Here is a 16719-nt window from a genome sequence, read left to right as displayed (position 1 = left end):
GCAGGCAGCGTGTACCTGTGTGTCCTTAGTTGTTTTATTGTACTGTAGTGTCAGTAACCCATTATGACAGAGGAGTACATGTGGTCCCATTGATTGTTAACTGTCCTTGGGTGTGGAAGGTCACAGCTCAGCCCCACCACTGTTGACTCAATGTGTGACCCTGGCCAAATCACCCATTCAGTCTTGGTTTCCACTTCTGTAAAATGAGCAGGTCAGAGGCTGAATGAGGGGAACGTAGCCTCATCCTACCCCTTTTCTGGCAATTCAGTTTCAGTTTATTTGTTGGAAGAAAGGAGAGTCCTCCAGAGAGACGTTGGAACTGTCTTTGCGGATCACCACCTTGTAGCTTCATTTTCCATGGCCACCCTCACACTGTGAATACTGGTGACATACTATGTGGGGCTATTGTGATGGACAATACACTTCACACATCGAAAGTATTATAAAAGATATGCAGCAGTATTTGAGACTGTTGTTAGCTGAGAAATAGAAGCAAAAGTAAGTACCATTGACTTCCATAGCTTTCAACAGGAGAAACTGAAACACGTGTTTAACATTCCCATTGAGTAATGGGGTTCAGAGTCACTTAACAGCAACTGAATCATGTCCATAGTCTTCCGGTTATGTAATGAAGAGCTGTGTCTTTAACATCATTAAAATAAATAAGCAAATAAATTGAATGTCACATCCTTCCCACAATAATTCTACAGCAGGAGGTTTTCCCCAGGGGATGCAAATTTTTGCTGCAATTGTCTTTTACAAGGGACAGGGTGTACAGCCTGGGGGTGAGGATCATAGCTGGTGGCAGGAACTATTAGCTGCTGGCTGCATCTGCCTATCCTAGTCTTAATGTCGTACTTTATTGTTACATAACCACTGATAACCATCAGCACCCACAAGGCGTGTGTATAACTTCGTGAATCTACTTTTGCTATATTAATCAGAAAACAACATAAGAAGTAACTTTCTAGGAAACTGAGAAATTATATGTCATGAAGTATGAATGGGACGCGGGTGGCGCTGTGGGTAAAACCTCGGCGCCTAGGACTTGCCGATCGCATGGTCGGCAGTTCAAATCCCCGCGGTGGGATGCGCTCCCGCCGTTCAGTCCCAGCGCCTGCCAACCTAGCAGTTCGAAAGCACTCCTAAGTGCAAGTAGATAAATAGGTACCGCTTACCAGCGGGAAGGTAAACAGCGTTCCATGTGTGCTGCGCTGGCTCGCCAGATGCAGCTTGTCACGCTGGCCATGTGACCTGGAAGTGTCTGCAGACAGCGCTGGCTCCCAGCCTATAGAGTGAGATGAGCGCACAACCCTAGAGTCTGTCAAGACTGGCCCGTACGGGCAGGGGTACCTTTACCTATAGAAGATCTACTAACATGAGATGTTATACTGGAATGTGAGGACCAAACTAGCAATTGTGTGAATTGGTTTTTAAAGTAAGGGGGGTGTATTGATCTGCATTGAGACCACCATGGGGGTAAAGGGTTAAAATCCCCCCACCCCCACCAGTTGCACACCTGCTAGGGTCCAAATCCACATCAAATATCTGGCCATGTGATCATTTCAATAAGGAATCATGGAGCCAGCATGCTATGTAGATTTGGCCATGTAACAACCTCAAAAAACCAAATCAAAGTAAGGGCATCCTGTTCTTCAGCTAAGTAGGAGAGCATCTCTGACTTGTTTTACAATACATACCCCCTCCAATTATTGCTGAAAAAGGAGGCATGTTTTGCAGAGAACATTGCAAATGTGGGGCCCGATATTTCGGCTCAGTCCTGGAGTTAAGCTTGTGTTTAAATCTCTTCCATTGAAGTTGGTGGGGTGTAAAAGCGCTGAAATTTGACAAGGAAAAGACACTGTAGGCTTTGCCTCAGACACTTTGAACCCAAGCATCTAGCTGTGCAAACTGGCTGACATTAGATAGGGTCCTACTGGTTTCAAGGATTTGGATCTCCTAATTTTCTAAACTATATCCTGTCGGTGAACATTGCTAATATATAAAGGAGCGAGTGACTCATCAGTGTAATGAACTATGAACACACACATTGCTATTTTTTGGTAACTGAGTATGTTAGGCTATGAGAATAGAGCAACTCTATAAAGGGCATCAGATGGAAAAGCAAAATATCCTGATATGAGGCTTTAGAAAACTGAATCCAACAAACAGAGGGGCCTCACCCAGTAGCAAGGTGAGCAAATACAGGGCGATTTATCTTCAAGTGCATTAAGAATCTTTTGCAGCAAACGTTTGCTGAAGGCCAGATCACTGCACAAAGCAGTACAGCGAGAAGCCAGGAGTGATTAGAAAGTGGGAAGCTCACAGCCTCACCCAGAATACTCACCTCTTAATCACATTATCAGCAAAGGAGGGCTTTTCCTCATTGTTAGAGACCGTGGAATTACAGGGTTTTAGCTTCTCTGTAAGGTCAAAGAATGAGTCACTCCGCTAACACAATGCAGAGAATAAATTTCATTGCTGCACACAATGGGGGACAACAATGTAGACTGGGGATAGCCAGCTTCTATATTCTCAGGGTGATGCCATTTTCTAGCCAGTGTTCTGGGAAATGGATGGTGTGCTTTGCTGTGCAGTCCAACTGCCTCTGGTTGAACAATAAAGGCATCGCCACATATATCTATTTAATTTATTTATTTAGAAAGATTGATGAAGCAATCCCAAACCTCTCACAAGGGTGTACATAATTGTAGATGAAACACAGCTAAAACCACAAAACTATTAAAAAACAAATACAGTAGTACCTCAGGTTAAGAACTTAATTCGTTCTGGAGATCCGTTCTTAACCTGAAACTGTTCTTAACCTGAACCACCACTTTAGCTAATGGTGCCTCCTGCTGCCTTCTGCTGCCGCTGCTGCGCGATTTCTGTTCTCATCCTGAAGCAAAGTTCTTAACCCGAGGTACTATTTCTGGGTTAGCGGAGTCTGTAACCTGAAGCATCTGTAACCTGAAGCGTCTGCAACCCGAGGTACCACTGTATACATTAAATAATTCTCAATAAAACACAGATAAAAATTAGTATTGCAATTATTTCTAAACACACACTAATGTAAGTAACTGCATTATTTGATTGGTTAGCCTTGTTGAATTTTTTTATTTTTATTTTTTTAATCAGCAATATTTAAAAAAATATTGAGGGTGCCTGCCTAATGTCAACAGCAGTAAGTGTTTCACAATTGTGGGGCACAATTATATAATTAAGGCAACATCATTTATGTGTATAGAGCCTGATGAATGTGTGTGCTTCCTATGAGAGTGCCCTCTAGTGGCAGATTAGCAGTGGCCCATTGCCTTTCTGTGCAACCTGTATGGAAAGCAAATTATATCCCATTGTTTCTTCCAGAAACGATTGTCCAGAGCTTTTTTACCAACTCCTAAGAGTAATGTGGGTGGCGCTGTGGTCTAAACCACTGAGCCTCTTGGGTTTGCTGATCAGAAGGTCGGCGGTTCGAATCCCCACGACGGGGTGAGCTCCCGTTGTTCAGTCCCTACTCCTGCCAACCTAGCAGTTGGCAAGTCAGAGTGCAAGGAGATAAATAGGTACCACTCCGACGGGAAGGTAAACGGCATTTCTGTGCACTGCTCTGGTTCGCCAGCAGGGGCTTAGTCATTCTGGCCACATGACCCGGAAAAACTGTCTGCAGAAGCGGACAAATGCTGGCTCCCTTGGTCTGTAGAGCGGGATGAGCGCTGCAACCCCAGAGTCGTCCACGACTGGACTTATAAAAGGTAAAGGACCGCTGACAGTTAAGAGTGAAATTAAAGTGTGGAGCATCTCCCAGTTTTGGGATGCAAAATTATTTTCCTTGCTACTGAAACTCTGAGCAATCTTCTTTTTTTAAAAAAACTAAAGTTGATTAAAACTTGGTGTGACACAGTTGTTTGGTGGGGGGTAGGCGTGGATCTGGCCCATTGCATGTCAGCTTGCCATTTCTGATCTGGACAGTGTTCTTTAATATGTTCACCAGGCTCTACACGACCACATGGAGATTATGAGGAGGCATTGGTTCTAGCAGCATCTCCGTATGAAAGCTACTGGCACACCAGTTGCAATTCAAGTGATCATGGCAACCTTTCTGCAGCTGCCAGGATCCTTGCAACACCTTTGTGTCCACTCTTCATATGGAGACATTGGTTCATATATGCAGTGCCTGCTCCAAGCAGTCTCAGACAGGTTGCAAATCCATTAGCAGCAGTGCAATCTTAAATTCCACCCTCTGTTTCCCCTAAGAATAGAGTTTCATCTTCAGATGGTGCATAATCCTCTTCCTTCAGCTTAGGATCTCATGTCACACAAGAGAATGGGTAGGCAAACTAAGGCCCGGGGGTCGGATCCGGCCCAATCACCTTCTAAATCCAGCCCGCAGACTGTCAGGGAATCAGCATGTTTTTACATGAGTAGAATGTGTGCTTTTACTTAAAATGCATCTCTGGGTTATTTGTGGGGCATAGGAATTCGTTCATTCCCCCCACCTCAAAAATAGCCTGGGCCCCCCACAAGGTCTAAGGGACAGTGGACCACCCCCCTGCTGAAAAAGATTGCTGACCCCTGCACAAGAGGGACATACAGAAAAATGTCTGCCCTTAGCCAGTGAATGAAGGACACAGATAACTGTTAGAAAGCTTCAAGTCGGGCAAAACTTCTCTTTTATGATCAAAGTACTTCTTCTGAACTTTTTAAAAAAGAGGGCAGATTATGCCTGCTTTTTAAAAAGATGAAAGATAACTTGGGCTGGAGAACCTTTGGCCCTCCAGATTCTTTTTTTGGACTACAATTCCCACCAGGTCCAGCCATCATGGCCAATAGGCACTATTGGAATTGCAGTGTAGCGACATCTGGAAGGCCTAAGGTTCCCCAGCCCTGGTCTAACAATCATTAAAGTAGCTCTGCCTTTAAAGTGAAGCAGATTTAATGTTAGTTACCTTCCTGGGATTCTGCCTTGGAATTTTCTTGTGTTGTTCACACCAGAACTCCTTGTAGGGAGTCTATAATGAACAACCAGTGTATAATAAGCAAATAAAGTAAATATTTTAGTTAGGAGTAGTACTAAACTGGTTGACCCCTTTTCTATGTATAACCATGAACATGATATACTTTATATCACTCCCCAAAAGGTTGGATTGTGAAAATGGGTAAGTATCTGCATTTGGAAGGGAACAGGGTTATTAGTAGTTCATGAGTTCCCCCTTCCTGCCTCACAGCCGGAAATTAGAACTACTTAAACCTCTTTGGTTAAGAATATGCTCTGCAATGATCCTTATTTAAAGTGAAGAGAATTCAGATAACTTTTTAAGAATCTTGAAGGTCCTGTTTTATCATTGCATCAAATGTTTGCTCACCATTTCCTAGACTGAAAACAGGAATTTCTAGAACTAGGCCGTTGAGGTAATCAAAAGAGTTCAAAAGATAAATTTCAGCATGAGAGAATTACCTGGATAGGTTCCAGCCATGGTGCTGATTGATTAATAATAATAATAATAACAATAATAATAATAATAATAGCAAAACACATTAGCAAATATTTAAACATTTGGGTCTCTGCCCAGCACCAGAAAAATTTCCGATCGGAAACCAACTGTCTGTTAGTTAGATAAAAGGCCAGAGTGAAGAGTTAAGTCATGTGAGCTAGAAAGTGGAAGTAAAGCTGCAGCCTGGAAAGGCAGAGAGAGAGAGAGAGAGCCATGCCTAATTTCTGCTGGAATCCAAGGCTGTGGCTATGGGGGACGTCTTGGGCTGTGAACCTGTCCATCACAGGCCACAGCTGTCAACTTTCAGATTTGAAAATAAGGGATCAGCAGCCTCACCTGTCCTGGTGACAGTCTACGGGACATCTAACAATCTGGGATAGCAGCGGGAAGCAGCGGGAAACGGAGCTGGGATAAGGGAATTTCCCGCAAAAAAGGGGAATGTTGACAGCTATGTCACAGGCTCAGGTTGTATATATTTGTAAGCCATCGCTAAAAACACCACAGTCTCTGCTGTGCCTCATCCCAAAGGAAACACAAACCCAGGAACACCTGGAATCTTGCACCGCTCAGAGACTGGGGTGATGCACAACAATACATTATCACCAAGTTTCCTTACAATGAGTTGCAATCCATTGCCAGGTCCCAGTCTTTTAAAACTTCAGTGTTCAGTACATAACGTGCTGCCTAACTACATATAAAATTACAACCTACAAACATGACAATAGCAATTGTGAAACATGATATCTTAGAACAGAAAGTAGGTGTAAAACCTAGATGTATTTAAAAACAAAGCTACTCGGTGCGGCTCTCCGTTGCAAGGGGAAAGTCTTTTTGTACTCCACTAAGAAAGAACAACGTACAAAAAAATGCTCATTTGAAATGCATTTGGGCCTCTTATGTTCTGTCATCAGCCAGATAGGACAAGGTCTGCAGGAGGACTGATACGTCTAGGTTTGCAAGAAAATAATTTCAGTGTCAGTTGGCACTTTGATAACATTTAACTGGCCGTTATCAAATGAGAAGGAGCATTTCCAAAAATGGCAGCAGTATAGAATTTGTACTAATGTAGCAGCTTTGAGTTCCAGGGCAGTGGACACTTCTCAAAAACCCATTTTGTTGGTAGCTGTTCATTATTTTTATTTAACAATCTAATATTTGTTCATTTATATAAATTCCTCTCTTATACTTCATTCATACATTTTTCCATTTTCATGTTTCACTCATTGCTTGCATACTTTCATCATTTCTGGCCTTTGATTTAAATAAATCTTTCCAATTTGTTTTATTTTTCGTCTGTCTCTGATTCATTTCTGATTACCGCTACTAGTTCACTGGAGCAAGCTTATTGGAGAAAAATGGGAGAATCTATTTTCAAATGATTTCTATAAGCACATTTATTTATTTGTTTTGCACACTCCAGTTTGTGAATGGGCATGATGTGCATCTGAATGAGCATTCTGTTGAAAGAAAGGGATGGCATCTGGAAAAGCGCCTCTGAGATGTGCATCAAATAGAATTTAATGGTGAGTTTCCATATTTTTATGTGCATTCAAATGCACATTCCGATGTTCATCTGATTTACTACTGCAGTTCCTAAAATAAATGTTAACCAAGACACACTGTGGTATTTCCAGAAAAAATGATTGAAATAACCATTGGTTGGTTGCAGCCCACCTTTCACCAAATGGTCCAAGGGTGGCATACCAAAACACCATAAGTAAGTGCAATGTACAATTACAATCATAAAATTAAACCACAAAACCTACCAGTTTCAGAATAATGAAACAGGAGCACAGATCTCCAGGGCACAGCAAAGCAGAATAATCACAGATATCTACTCAGCTGAGGGCCTGGGGCAAAGAGGTACCCCTTTCCAAGGATCCAAGCTTTCACTCAACTCAGTGTGCCATTTATTTGCACCCAACATTTTGTGCTCCATTATTCAGCGATGACGTGCTGCTAGTTTTACTGATGTGATGTAAATCCATGCTAAAATGCATGACAATGCAATCTATGAAAGACAACTGGGGGGGGGGATGAAAGGGAGGCGCTGAAGTCTGCTGTAAATCTGGTCATAAGAACCCAAGCAGTTAGAGAGGCACCAGAAAAAGGAAATCAAAGACAAACTTCCATAGGTAGCTGTGTACTTTATTTGGGAACTTCTCCATTCACCCTTCAGTGTATAGTGCAAACATTTTCTCTCCACTGAACAATCAGATGACCACTTTGCTATACATGAAACTGCAACACCTGCCCACTCAGTTTTCAATCTACTGTATGTATGAAATTCAGTCCTGAAGCTGGAGCCTACCTCTTTTCCTAATGTATTATTATTATTATTATTATTATTATTATTATTATTATTATTATTATTATTATTTCCTTTTTCTACTAGCCTGGCTTTATTTCCTTTGTTTAAATCTACCAGTCATCTTTAGAATCCTTGCAAGCCACATATGTCAATCACAACATTTCTCTGAACATGCGGGTATCAGTTTATGTATTTTTGTTGAACAATGATATGTTGTTTTATTTTTTATAATCTTTACACTGTCGTTTCTCCCTTTTCTAATAAAAAAAAAAATGAAGTCCCATGTTCAGGTCATAGAAAAGTAAGTAATATGGGCAACAGTATTGCACTTCAGTCAGTGACCCCATGTTGGGTCCATCAATCTCAGTTTAGGCTGGGCATTTTTACCTCATGCCAGCCTATTTCTAAAGCCGTCTGTATTTAATTTACCGCTCCTCCCTCAGTTAAAGGGTTATTGTGTTGGCCTCAGTCACTGAAATATCAGTGGACTGGACTTTTCATGAAGAAAAATGGTTGTTCATGACAGGTTGTTTATGAGGTTTGCTTGATTCATTGATCTAGATCATGTCCACATTTATGTTCACAGAGGAATTTTCCCTAGAAACTATGGAGAGATGTTACCAGCGGATGACTGAATGAAAATATCACATATAATTCTTCCTGAATAAGCACCTCAGAATGCAAATTTAGCAGAGTAAGTAAATATTTTGTGGGGCACATACACAAAGCAGGACTGGCTTTAACATTAGGCTGAGGGAGATAACTGGCTCAGGAAGCAGATGCTGGAGAATGGGTAGCACTGGCAGGATGTTAGAGGACAGAGTTCCATGTGCCATGTGACCCAGCCCAACCCCAACCCCCAAGCTAGCCTACTGTCTCCACATGCAGCAGAGGCAGGGTGGGACAGTAGTACTTACCTGACTTCCTGTCACCAGCATTGCTATGACATACTGGGAGAAGGAGATGGGTATTGGCAAGGTCAGCATGGTGCAAATGCCCTGGCAGATAACCAGGTTATTAAGAGACTTGTCCCACGGTGATGGATTGCAGCCTTAAATGTTTAGGTTTAGGTTTTAGCAGTAATTTAAAAAGCCAAATAAACTTTCTCAGCATCATTTCCAGGAAAAGGTGAGCATGGTGAATTAAATGGAAAGTCTGAACTCAGAATAGCATTGTGAAAAGCATAGGAGTTTTTTATTGGATTCTTTTCTCTGCGTCATTGGTCATTCATTTAACAATAAATCAAGAGGAGATCCAGTGATCTGATATGTTCTGGGTGGCAGTTGTAAACACAGTTATTAAATCAGGCCAACCAGTATCAAATTGAGAGGAAAATGATGGGACAGGGGACAACTGTGGAATGACTATGGGTGTTGATATAGAGCAGGTAGAACAGCCTCTTCATGAGCTGTGAGAGATAGAAGAAAACTTGGGAGTTTTCAATGATAATCTGACTGGCATCCCTCTGTCTTGGTAGACGATGGAGGAGTGCACCTTTGCAGATGAAGTCAGAAGATTGGAGAGTTACAGAGCCCGCTGTGGCTGTAGAGACATGTTTTGTTGTGGCTGGGACAGATGAAAGTGTCCAGTTGTGCTGCTGCAGATACTCCTTAGGTTTACTCCTTCGCCTCTTCTCCTGAAGATGTCCCACAAGATTGTTCTCCTGAAGATTGTTCCTCAGGGTTTACTCCCAAAGCCTTTCTCACAAATGAGTATAGCTGCAAGGCAGCAGAGGTTTAGGATCAGAGTTTTCCTTCTCCTTGATGGGCTACCTTCCCAGGTTGACGAGCCCCACCTGCCCTTCATTTCCCTTTACAGCATGTGCAGAAACGGCCTTCTTGTAGATGCACACACAAATGTGTGCCTCTTCAAAGGAAAACACACATAAAAACAACTGTACAATAAATACAACACCTAAAACCAGTATAAGAAGATGGCAGCAATACTACAGTAAAATCAAAATCAAGTTTCAAAGAGAGAGATTGTACTATACAGTGGTACCTCGGGTGAAGTACTTAATTCATTCCGGAGGTCCGTTCTTAACCTGAAACTGTTCTTAACCTGAAGCACCACTTTAGCTAATGGAGCCTCCTGCTGCCGCCGCGCTGTCAGAGCACAATTTCTGTTCTCATCCTGAAGCAAAGTTCTTAACCTGAAGCACTATTTCTGGGTTAGCGGAGTCTGTAACCTGAAGCGTATGTAACCTGAGGTACCACTGTATAGGCTTTTCTTATTTGCTGGAATAGCATCATGGGTGCTTTGAACTGTTTGCTAGTACCCTTCTTGTGGTGCCTTTGCACTTGTGGTGGGTTGTTGAATTGTTGTGTTGCCCTCTAAATCTTGTGTTTGCATTACCAGTGTGTGTTGCAAATGATTAAAGCCAACAATTTGCATGCCTCTCTTGTCTTCTCTTGAACTTCCTGCTTTAACTTCTGGGCAATTCATGATTAACTTGTTGATGGGGGGCGGGGGCGGGAGAGGTCTCTGCTGCTGCAATGGTGCAATCGATGAATTCCTCGCTAATTGTGCTACTTTTCTTAATGTTTGGTCACATCTGACTTTTTTTTAAAAAAAAAAGATTTGCACTCCACCCGTCTTAAAAGCTCTCTGCAGGTAATAATAAATTAAAACAATTATCCAAATGCTGTTAAATGCCAACCAAAACACACAACACTGTCAGGATGCTGTCAGCAGCTCCCAGTTGGTTGCCCAGGAAAGTATAAAGACAAGGAAAAGTTTATTACAGTCCTTTTTTTTCAAACTTTACAGTGAGAGGCTATAGAACCCAGCCTCTTGGATAATGGTGGTGTCCTGAGTGAACCTCCACCCTCTTTTTCTCCCACTTTCTCATTTGTCATTATCATCATCTTCTCTTCTATGGGTGCTGCTTAGTGCCATCTGTCTTTGAGCTCTTTGTTCTCCTACTTTTAAGGTTCACCGGTTTCTGGGAGATGGTGGGTCTGGAATGCTTTCTATGTGTCAGCCAGCTGCTGCTCTGGCTCTGCCTGCTTCTCCTTTCCCACGATTCCCCAACTTTCCCCCTCATCTGCCTCTGAGCTGTGATCTCCTGCAAAGCACTGTTGTAAATCTATACTGTCTTCCTCTTCCTCCTCCCTGGAAGGGTTAAGATGGGGAGGTGGTCTCCACCATTCCTCCTCCTCTGCCCAGACCCTGACACACACAAATTGCAGAGTGTACACTAACATGATCTCCATTTTATATGTCAGAAGAAGAAAAGAAAAACATAAAATGTTTGCCTTTTTCCTTTGATGTAAAATATTGAACTTAATATTCAAAAAATCTGGAGATGTTTAGATTAGAGGTCTTTCCTGCAAACAAATTTAAAGGTTCTCACCAACATTTGGGATGCAAAATGTGATGTTCATTTGTTAACTTAGGTGCCTGAATGAAATTAGATTTTTAGTTTAGAGGAGGGTTTTTTAATTATTATTATTAAAAAATGTTTTTTAATGGCCACTTACTGTCCCTATGTGAATCTCTCCTGGATGTTGTTTCTCATTGTGAGTTCTTTGCTGCCTTTGTGTTCCACTTATTTAGTACAGAAGAAATCCTCCTTTCAAAGGGATTAGCACAACTGTGGAAGCATCAAATCTCCAACCAACAAGAAATAAGTGGTGAGACATTGCGCATCCCATGTCCAGTAGCACATGCTGGCCTCCCATCAGTTTGTGCTCATGGAAATAATTTGCATCACAGTAGCTTTGCTTCTATGTTACAGAACATGGGATAACCTAGCTAGCTTCCTGTTCTGCCACAACACATAGAAATCCAGTTTACCAATGCGCCACAGAGTGCAGATGCACTGGGCAGAGGAGACATGAACACTTGGAGAACAAATACCTGTGGGTGACTTATGCAAGCAAGGTTTCACGTGCTACAATAAAAGACAGAGATGGGAGAAGTCCAATTGTATCTCATAGCTAGGAGCACAGGTCTGCCTCCTCCTGCTGCCATAAAGGTAAAGGTAAAGGGACCCCTGACCATTAGGTCCAGTCGTGGCCGACTCTGGGGTTGTGGCGCTCATCTCGCTTTATTGGCTGAGGGAGCCAGCGTACAGCTTCCGGGTCATGTGGCCAGCATGACTAAGCTGCTTCTGGCGAACCAGAGCAGCGCACGGAAACGCCGTTTACCTTCCCGTCGGAGCGGTACCTATTTATCAACTTGTACTTTGACGTGCTTTCGAACTGCTAGGTGGGCAGGAGCTGGGACCAAGCAACAGGAGCTCACCCCGTCGCAGGGATTTGAACCGCTGACCTTCTGATCAGCAAGTCCTAGGCTCTGTGGTTTAACCCACAGCACCACCTGCATCCCTCCTGCTGCCATAAGCCCTGCCCTGCTGCCATAAGCCCTGCCTATATATGCTATGTGTGGCCCCTGAGCCACAGGTTGGCAGTCCATGCATCAAAACATTGCAAGCACGTGACATCTTGGCTGTAAAGCATCCAGTGAATTAAATTAAGCCCTCAAAGTGACTGAGTGAAACATGAACTACTCTCTCCTGACTTGCCCAACTTATTCGCTTTGAGGAAAGTTTCTTCTACATTCCTATGCAAGGCTTGTTGTCAAATAGCACTTCGATGAAGTGTAGGCTTTTATACTTTATGGTTGTTTTGGAATGAAAATGCAGGACACAGCATAAGGAGATCCTTATCTTGACCTATTTCAGCACACTTAGCAGAAGTTTCTTTTCACAGGCTGAACAGGCACAAAGTACTCTTTGATGCCAACTAGCACAAGCATTGTCTCAAATACACAATATTTCATTAAGGACTGTTTTCACACCATGAAACCCAGCTAGCAGCTTTCGTGCCTTGTTCTGAAGATACAACAAGAACGGAAAATAACTTGCCCTCCAGTAGCTCAAGTGGGCTGTGTGACAATAGCCGTCTCTGTTCAGGCTCTCGCCCTCTGTTGAAGTTCAACCCACGCCATTATTATTACATGAGAGACTGCTCAGATCACTTGGGTCCTGTTCCAGATATTGCCAAGAGCAGATTGTGTATTTAAGATTTTATTAGGGTTTGCCCTTCCTAATCTCCTGTGTTCATACTTTGCAGTGTGAATCAGTGGTTGCTGGTTATACAACAGCAGTGAATGCACTTAGCTCCGTTTATTTATTGATGCCTTTCCAGTGTGGGCTTTGACCAGGTTTCTCAAGAACCATGTTCTCATTAGCTATGTTTGCTTAGGTGGGAGCCAACATAAATCACAACTTCTTTAAATACCGTGCTTCTGAAGCTCTAAGCAAAGATGCCGGCAACAGTTATCTAATTCTGAAGCACGGGGTGGGGGGTGGGGGTGGTCTTGGTCACACTTTCATTACACTGCAGAAGCTGCCGGTGAGAGTATTTCTTTACCAGCTTCTTTGCTGGAAAGGAAGTAATTGATAACTTCCTCCAAGATTAATTCAAGTTAAAGGAGCTGCGGGCGGCATGAAAAAGGTGTAACTGATATTCTTACTGAGAGGCCAGCCTGTCAATTCCTGCCCTACTTCTCATTCCTAAATGTGTTTATGTCTTTGACATGAAGTCATGTTCATCTGAAAAGAGCTTCCACCTAAGTGCATCTTGGTCTTGGACAAACACTAGAGATTGTGCACATATTATTCATTGGCCACACTTTAATACTTGTTATAAGTATTGAATCCCACCAATCTGGTTTGTAAGTTCTTTTCTTTCTTTTTTTAAAAAAAGCCCAGTATCTTCCACATTCCATATAGCCCTGCATTCCTTCTCTTAATCTTTCAGTATTTGCAAGTTTATTTTCCACAGCACAATGGTCAGCGCACCTTGAATCATGTAACTGACAAGCCATCTACCTAAGTGTGGCATCTTAGGACCACTTCCCATCGGGGAGGCCCACCTGGTGCCTTCCTTGTATATCTTTAGGAGCTAGGCAAAAACATTCCTCTTCTCCCAGGCATTTGGCTAACTTAACAAATGATGGCCTTTTAAACCAGTGGGGGTGGGGTATTGTCTTGTTTGTTATTATGTTGTGTATTTTTGTGTTTTAATATTGTAAGCTTCCCAGCATATGGATTTCCTTGCAAAGCTCAGGTTTCTCCACACGCATATACACACAGATTCTTCAGGAAATTTATATAGCATCTGTTTTGCATGTAGAAGGTATCATGCTCAATTCCTGGTATCTCCAGATACGGTTGGAAGCAGTGGTGGAGCAAGTTGATCGGGTGCCTGGGGTGGCATGCCCGTGGGGGCAGGGCCAACTGCCTGTGGGGCAGGGCAAGCCAGGGCAGGATGCTCCGTGGGGCCTCCGAGGAGTCTGTCTGCCTCCTCCCACTCAGCTGCCCTACAGCTGAGGAGGAGGTGGTGGGCGGACCGTTTGGGGCAGCGCAGAGCCTGCGGGTGCCCAAGCCACCACGTCACTTCCAGGAGAGACATATGGCTCGGGTGCACTGAGTGCCGCCTGGCATTTTGTCACCCCCCTCAGCGGTGACACCTAGGGCAGACACCCCCACCGCCCCCCTTCCTCCGCTCCTGGTTGGAAGAGACTCCCTGTCCGGAGATCTGGAAAGATGCTGCCAGTTAGTGTAGACAGTCTCGAGCCAGGTGGCACCATGGTCTGATTCTGTATAAGGCAGCTTTCTATGTTGCATGTCCCTTCCTCCTGCACACGTCTCTAAGAGGATGTTTCAAAACCAAAGAGAACTAAAACTGTTTATGGGGCTTTGTGAATCATGAGCTTGCAGGTTTTTTCAAATAAAGGAAGTATTTGAAAATAAGAGGCAATCTTTGGGTTATTAACTGAACCTGAAAGCTATGCTATATGCCAGTTTAAAAAGCAGAATTGGGAGTGGGGAGGTCTTCATGGAATGAAATTTGTGATCTTGAAATACTACTTCAGATTCAGTTTCCTCTTGGGTCACTGACAGAAGTTTATCTAAAGATTTGCAAGGTTCTTGCCTGCAATCCTATCCATACTCACTACCGCATGGAATGCACTTCTAAGAAAGTCTGTGTTGAATTGTGCCGTAAGTCTTTTTAAATGGGAAGTAGAATCCATACTGCCAACACTTCAAGGCCTTCAGATGCAAGAATCACCTGTACACAAGAGAAAGCTGATGGGAAGTTTGTGATTCTATGATTCTATGTACTATACTGAATAACTGTCAAAGTGGTTTCCATAAACCAGGAGTGGACCTCTTCGATGGATGGTAAGGGCCTTTCAATCTCCTGTCAAACACATATGACACCAGGTGTAGGGCAAATGGGTGTGATTTGGAGCAGCCATCCTCATGGGCCAAACTGGGACGCATGCCAGACCTAATTAGCCCTATGGGCTGGAGGTTGCCCACCACTGCTATAAGCTTGTCAAACCAGCTTATCAGAAACACATGTCAAGACATCTCAGAAACCATCACTTAGGGACCCTACCGCCCTCCCCGGCCAAACATAGGAACACTGTATTTTCCAGCAAATGTTGCATCGCGCCCCCTTAAAGACAACTAGCATCAGAGAAATAACTCCAGATTTGTACTCCTCTAGGAGAATCAGCTTCTCAGAGGCATTGAATTGAAACCAAATATTGTCAGCACTGAAAGGCTTTCCCACCCATTTGCTTTAGTGAATCAGAGTGAATGAATGAGCATACAAAGGTGTTCCATACCATCTAGACCCACACCATAAAAGCAAATTTACCTTTTCCCATTCTCTCCCAGGTGTAGAGGAAGAGAAGGAAAAAGAGGACTCTAGCAGGCTGGCCACAGTGGTTTCAAAACCTCCCATGATCCAAGCTCCTGCCATGGCATACTGATACAAAATCTTCATATTCTATTTCTTTCCAGAGCACAAAAAAATATTCTGCCTATGCACATCTCTACAAAGATGTTGGAAACAATGGAATACTTACAGCCACCATTGGGGCTTTATCAAGAAAGGTGTGTTGATAAGGCGAACAACTCAAACCAGCCCTTTCTGTCAATATTAACATGAGATAAACCTCTCATGAAAGGCTATTGGCACACAGTATTCTACATTGCATTGGTAGTGGCCAGGAAAGGCACCTTTTAACATGAACCTATCCTAAAAGTTTCTAACCTTCCTAAGAATCAACCATAGAAGCGTAACATTCCACCCCACAAGAAAGAAAAGTGCTCTTTATACTGTTACAAACTGGGGGTGGCCAGACTCCTCTTCTTCCTCCTCCTCCTCCTTCTCATTATTGTTATTAGAATCTATATACCACCCAATACCCGGAGGTCTCAGGGCGGTTCACAGAATAAAATCAAAATATAAAACCACAAAATACATAATCAAAATAAAAACAACCACCACCCAATAATCCCCCCCAAGAAAACCCCCACCAGATTTTAAAAGGGCATAGGATGTCAATCAACCAAAAGCCTAGTTAAAAAGGAACGTTTTTGCCTTGTGCCAAAAGGTGTATAATGAAGGTGCCAGGCGAACTTCCCTGGGGAGAGCATTCCACAGATGGGGAGCCAACTGAAGAGAAGGCCCGTTCTCGTGTTGCCACCCTCTGGACCTCTCAAGGAGGAGACACACAAAGAAGGTGCTCAGAAGATGATCTCAGAGTCTGGGTAGGTTCATATAGAAAGAGGTGGTCCTTGAGGTATTACAGTCCTGAGCCGTTTAAGGCTTTATAGGTCAAAACCAGCACTTTGAATTGGGCCTGGAAATAATTGGTAGCCAGTGCAGCCTGACTGGGATTGGTGTAATATACTCAGACCGTCTTGCTCTGGTGAGCAACCTGACCGCTGAATTCCACACTAGCTAAAGTTTTTGAATCTGAGGCCAGGTAGAGGCAGCCCTAAATATAACACATTGCAGTAATCTAACCTTGAGGTTACCAGAGCATAGACAACAGTAATTAGGCTATCCCTGTCCAGATTGCTGGGCCACCAGCCGAAGCTGATGG

At 43.2% G+C, this 16719-nt stretch overlaps 1 long non-coding RNA gene across 1 annotated transcript in view; it reads left to right on the top strand.

Moving 5' to 3' along the window:
- Positions 1–11488, top strand: part of LOC310705409 — a 29562-nt gene extending 18074 nt beyond the window's left edge. The window contains exons 3-4 of the long non-coding RNA XR_014525248.1: positions 6913–7015; positions 11362–11488. This is a non-coding gene — a long non-coding RNA (uncharacterized lncRNA). The remainder of the gene's footprint in view (positions 1–6912; positions 7016–11361) is intronic.
- The last annotated feature ends 5231 nt before the right edge of the window (positions 11489–16719 follow it).

The sequence above is a fragment of the Podarcis liolepis genome (assembly GCF_965112155.1).
Source record: "Podarcis liolepis genome assembly, chromosome: 1".
In the NCBI taxonomy this organism is placed as follows: Eukaryota; Metazoa; Chordata; class Lepidosauria; order Squamata; family Lacertidae; genus Podarcis; species Podarcis liolepis.
Note: the sequence above shows the minus strand (reverse complement) of the source record. Positions and strands in the feature narration are given on the sequence as shown.